We start from the raw sequence: 6426 nt of genomic DNA on the forward strand, positions 1-6426 counted from the left end.
CTCTAGCCACTTCTTATAGCTCTTCCGGGAGAATCCCAAGGCGTTCCCAGGCCAGTTGAGAGACATAGTCCCTCCAGCGTGTCCTGGGTCTTCCCCGGGGCCTCCTCCCGGTTAGACGTGCCCGGAACACCTCACCAGGGAGGCGTCCAGGAGGCATCCTGATCAGATGCCCGAGCCACCTCATCGGACTCCTCTCGATGCGGAGGAGCAGCGGCTCTACTGTGAGCCCCTCCCGGATGACTGAGCTTCTCACCCTGTCTTTAAGGGAAAGCCCAGTCACCCTGCGGAGGAAACTCATTTCAGCCGCTTGTATTCGCGATCTCGTTCTTTCGGTCACTACCCATAGTTCATGACCATAGGTGAGGGTAGGAACATAGATCGACTGGTAAATTGAGAGCTTCGCCTTGCGGCTCAGCTCCTTTTTCACCACGACAGACCGATGCAGCGCCCGCATTACTGCGGATGCCGCACCGATCCGCCTGTCGATCTCACGCTCCATTCTTCCCTCACTCGTGAACAAGACCCCGAGATACTTGAACTCCTCCACTTGGGGCAGGATCTCGCTACCAACCCTGAGAGGGCACTCCACCCTTTTCCGGCTGAGGACCATGGTCTCGGATTTGGAGGTGCTGATTCTCATCCCAGCCGCTTCACACTCGGCTGCGAACCGATCCAGAGAGAGCTGAAGATCACGGCCTGATGAAGCAAACAGGACAACATCATCTGCAAAAAGCAGTGACCCAATCCTGAGCCCACCAAACCGGACCCCCTCAACGCCCTGGCTGCGCCTAGAAATTCTGTCCATAAAAGTTATGAACAGAATCGGTGACAAAGGGCAGCCCTGGCGGAGTCCAACTCTCACTGGAAATGGGTTCGACTTACTGCCGGCAATGCGGACCAAGCTCTGGCACCGATCGCACAGGGACCGAACAGCCCTTATCAGGGGGGCCGGTACCCCATACTCTCGGAGTACCCCCCACAGGATTCCTCGAGGGACACGGTCGAATGCCTTTTCCAAGTCCACAAAACACATGTAGACTGGTTGGGCAAACTCCCATGCACCCTCCAGGACCCTGCTAAGGGTATAGAGCTGGTCCACTGTTCCGCGACCAGGACGAAAACCACACTGTTCCTCCTGAATCCGAGGCTTGACTATCCGACGGACCCTCCTCTCCAGGACCCCTGAATAGACTTTTCCAGGGAGGCTGAGGAGTGTGATCCCTCTGTAGTTGGAACACACCCTCCGGTCCCCCTTCTTAAAGAGGGGGACCACCACCCCGGTCTGCCAATCCAGAGGCACTGTCCCTGATGTCCATGCGATGTTGCAGAGGCGTGTCAACCAAGACAGTCCTACAACATCCAGAGCCTTGAGGAACTCCGGGCGTATCTCATCCACCCCCGGGGCCCTGCCACCAAGGAGTTTTTTGACCACCTCAGTGACCTCAGTCCCAGAGATGGGGGAGCCCACCTCTGAGTCCCCAGGCTCTGCTTCCTCATTGGAAGGCATGTTAATGGGATTGAGGAGGTCTTCGAAGTACTCCCCCCACCGACCCAAACGTCCCGAGTCGAGGTCAGCAGCGCACCATCCCCACCACATGAGTCATGTCAAGTAGCTTTATTCTCATACTTTCCATAGTACTGCAGCATACAGTAGCACAATGGTGTTTCCCGGACAGGACCTTCACTAATGGCCCTGTAACTCTGGAATAATAGTGAGACAGAGACATTTTCTCAACTTAATTTGTGATTGACAATGTTACTATTTTCATAACATATTCTTGTTAGATGAGTTGGTGAAGCTTGTCTTATTGGTGCATTTTCATATAATGCACAAATCACCTATTGTGATAGCAATTTCTGTCGGTCTGCATTAAAAGCAACTCGGCTTCCAGTGGACTGATTTTGTTGAAATGTGGCACAGTAATTCTTCAAGAAAATTTGTTGAGTTGGTTCAATTTTTGTCGAGGTATCTCAAACAGATCACACTGTAGAAAGTTTTGAAATTTCCAAATCTATCACAACCATTGAAAAGCACTGGTGACCTTGTAAGCTCATCTACCTTAAAATGGACAAATGTTATGTGTAACTTCAATTATGAATTAGTTTACTGTTTTAATTTTACCTTCTGCATGGTTACTTCAACTTGCACAGATCTCCAGAATTAGTCAAAATCTGGGGGGAACTGGGCTCATATGCAACCAGCTTGTACAGAAACTCACGCATACAAAAAAGTCACCTATCTGGAAATGAATCAGTAACCCCCTCTGAAATAAATGGAAGAAGAAAGAAATTCTGGTAGCACTGCTGGTAGCACAGGTCAATAAGCATAGACTGAAATAACATGTCCTTAGTATTATACATTACCATATAAACTACCTAATGGCTGCATCGTCTGCACATTGTTGTAAAGAATACATGTTATTAACCTGCAGCTAAAAGGAGTTTGAACTAATTAATCACATATGAAGGTGCAGCTTCCCTAAACAATATATAAAGATAGCATGGGGTTAGAAAGGGAACTGCAGTTTTTGAGCAGGCAGAAGCTCAGAGCCAGGGGGCCTATAAAAAACACCAGACTGTGTTTGACAGTTTCTACAGTGCACAAAGGGCTGAGTGCCACAAATAACAAAGATGGAGCAGAACTCCAGCTTGTGCCGTGCTAAAACAGTTGCTTAGTGGTATAACGTCTCACAAAGAGTTAGACTTATGATCTAAAGTGCTGCTTTTCATTCTGTTCATTTGGAGACTTAAGTTAAAAATCTTTAAGTTAAGTGCCACCATTGGTATTCCCTTGAATCAACAAATTATTTTCTTTTGAAGTTCTTAGTTATTTAGATAATTTTAATAAATTTCTGTGGTTAAACTAATATTAATAGTTAGATGGGGAATGCATTTCAGGTGCTTTTCTTTATTCATAGAATAATATTGATGGTGGTGTTATGCTAGTATTGTTCATTTTCTTTCTATAGTTTTTTTTTTTTGGTAATTTAATTTTGTTGACTTTTAGTTTGTTTAACTGAGTGGAGTTTTAATTAAAAAGGTGGAGAAATAGGGGATTGCATTTATTGCATTAAATACTTGTTGGGTGGTTATTGGGATTTTTTTTTTATCTTTTTGGGATCACTTTTGTTATTAAAAAAAACTGCATTTAGTCACAGACCTTCCATAACTATTAACACCCCTTCAATCAATGCCATTTTCACATCACTTGAATTGGAATCTTTTGTAAATAAATGCTATAAGCCTATTTGTATTTCAGATTTAACTACTTGGCATTGTAAAGTGCTGTTAAAGAGCAATATTTTGCAAACAAAAACATGATAACTAATACTTTGATGAAGTAACTAAAAAAATGTAAAATGGACCCACTATTCGTATCAGTTAACTAAGACCCCAAATGTAACTGAATGTTACATCACGCATACTGTATATTTTTTAACTTGTTAATTATTGTAGCAGTCCTTTTGATTTACTGTAGCTAATTCTATCTTTATTTATCCTTTCAAAGTACTGTGGTGACATGTCCTGTCATTATTACTCATTATTATGGAATTAAATCTTATAATGGAAATGTCAACATAAATAACATATCTAACTTCACACATAGCTCAAATTCTGAAAAATTATCAAAATATGTAATAATATATTATAATGTCTAAAGAGAGGTGGCTAAGTGGCTAAAGACAGATGCCTGTTTTTACATGACACACAGAATGCTTTGACTTTTTTACTTCAAATCTTTGTGTAGAAGAAAAATGTTAATTAAAGGTAGCACCATTAGAATTTAATTTAGGAATGCTGATCATTGTAAATGTTTTTAATAAGTGGTACATTGAAAGACAAACTTGGCTGGTCTAACAACACAGTAGCGCTGTACAAGAAGGGCCAAAGCATAAGGAGATTCAGGTCTTTGATGTGTGCAGCAAGCTGCTGGAAATGTTCTGCTAGTGGATAGTATAGTGTTTAATCCACAATCTCCTAGGGAAGCAACCCGAGCTAAAAAGACACTGAAAAACTTATCTTTAAAGCTGGCTCATCACAGGGTAAATCCTGGACACACTGGAAGGTAGTGTTGCAAAGAGGATGATGGCAAAATTGGACGCCATCATGAAAAATCCCTCCAAAAGGTGTTCTGTTAGTGCACTTTTAGCCACAGGCTCATTCTACTACAGTGTGCTAAGAGGTGCTTCTGGGGGTCTTTTCTGCCCACTGCTATTAGTAAATTCAATGTTTCCAGCTCATGTACTTTTTAAGTTTATTTTTATTTATTTATTTACTTATTGATTGATTGATTGGCTGCATTTTCTGTCCCGTGAGTCTGTGTCTTTGTTTTATGTTTCTGCTGTGTATGCATCTAAATTCCCTGATAGACTTAATAAAGTTTATCTAATCTAATTATTAGCAAGCAAGAAAGAAAGGTGACTGAAGAATGCTATTTTAAACTCTTCCATTCATCTGATTGACTAGTAACTGTGTGACTGAGTAGAAAACTGTATTTTCATTTTTGGTCCTTTAGACAAATATGGCATCCAGCTTTAGCAATAATCAATAAACATACTCAAAAATAAAAACATCAACAAATAGGTAAATACTGTAATGAAGAAAAAAAATTATTTTGAAACAAGGATTACACTTTCATGCCATGCACATATATATATGATGGACCTTTCCAAAATATTTAGGCAACACGTAGGAATATCAAAACCAGCTTTTTGAAGAAAGCATATAAAACGTTTGACTGCACTAGATATTGGGTGTTTCACAAAGGCTGCACAGAAGAAGAATTTCATAAACAAACATTCTTTAAAATTAACAATTGACATACAGCTAAATCTAGCTGGTAAATTTAAAGGCATTGTTTATAGGACCTGGATGTGCCTAACAGCAGACATGTGACTTAAAATTAGGAGAGAAAAAAATAAACAGCAAAAAATGCACTGTATGGCCCTCTAAATAGCTGGATTAAAATATTAACTCCTTAAATATCAAAAAGCCACAGAAACAATAGTCTGCAATGACAATATTAGAATCTGCAACACATCTGGCACAGTATTGTTTATATCGGGCACAGGATAATCCCACACAAATAAAGAATTATGTGTACCTTTGGAAACATAAGAGTTTGTGCCTTGTTTTTGACACCACAATTATATTTCACTTTAACTCTTTGATCCTTTGACACAGAATACAGTATTTTAACATATACTCCTTGCTTTAGAAATATAGCAGATTAGCTATGTAGTTAATTGATATCATGAAAAGACTGATTATTTAATTGAAGTGTACACTGTAAAGTTATGGAGTGGTGTAACCTCTCAGAATTTGTGCTGTAATTTGTTTCTTTGACTAGGGTGGAGTTTACATTCTCTTACAGTTCATGTATAGTTGGGTGCATTGCTAAATTTTATTTAAACTGCTATGAAGGAGTTTGATACTACCAGAGTTTAATATCTCCTTGTTTTGATGACACCTGCTGGTCACCTTTATTCTACCTCAAATGGCAAATGACGCCATTTTGCCAGGAACGTCAGTGTATTCATGTTTGTTTCATGCAGAATGTTCAGTCTGACAGCAGTGTACCATATGTTCAGTATCGTGTGTTATGAACTAGAGAGTTCAAAAGCACAAATAAGGATCTGCCTAGGACCTTCTCTCAGTGGGCTATGTCTTTTAAAGCTCCTTTTGGGGATTTGGGACGTTCTAGCTAAATGATCAAACCTCAGCTGGCACCTCTAGATCCAGAGAACCTATGGTTCTAAACCAAAGATATTCTACAGTACTGATGTACTCATATTGTCATGGAGGGTGAGCTGAGCAAGTCCTTCTCAGGAATCACATTTTGGCCACTTGTATTTGCTGTCTCATTCTTTTGGTGATTACAAAGTATTATGTATTATGCGGTTAAGCTGAAGCTCTGCACCTCGCTCTACAATTTTTCAAATTTTCTTTTTCCCTTTCTTAAGTTTCCTTTATTTGTTAAATGTTTCCTTTTAAGAATTGATCAAAAGATTATACACAAAAATGGCCCAGAAGCTCCATATTTCTGAAGCACCTGTCAAAGGATACTGTGGGATACACAGTCAGAAACTTTTTTCAAGTCTGCAAAGCACATGTAAACAGGATTGGCAAATTCATACAGCACATCAGATATCTCTACAAGGACAAAGAGTTAATTCATCCACAACCAGGATGTATTCCACATTCCTCCCCCAGGATTTGAGGATCAAAAATTGGACAGAGTCTCCATTTCTGTAACCTGACATAGTCATTGCTAGGGAGGCTGAAGAGTGTAATCTCTCTTTAATTAGAGGACTGTTTTTGCCCCCATTTTCACTCATTTTAAAAATGCGACCACCTCTTTCCACTGCCAGTCACAACACTATAGGGGCTTGTTAGCCAAATATCTGATGCTCCCAGCATTTCTTG

This window comes from Erpetoichthys calabaricus, chromosome 2 (genome assembly GCF_900747795.2).
Source record: "Erpetoichthys calabaricus chromosome 2, fErpCal1.3, whole genome shotgun sequence".
NCBI lineage: Eukaryota > Metazoa > Chordata > Cladistia > Polypteriformes > Polypteridae > Erpetoichthys > Erpetoichthys calabaricus.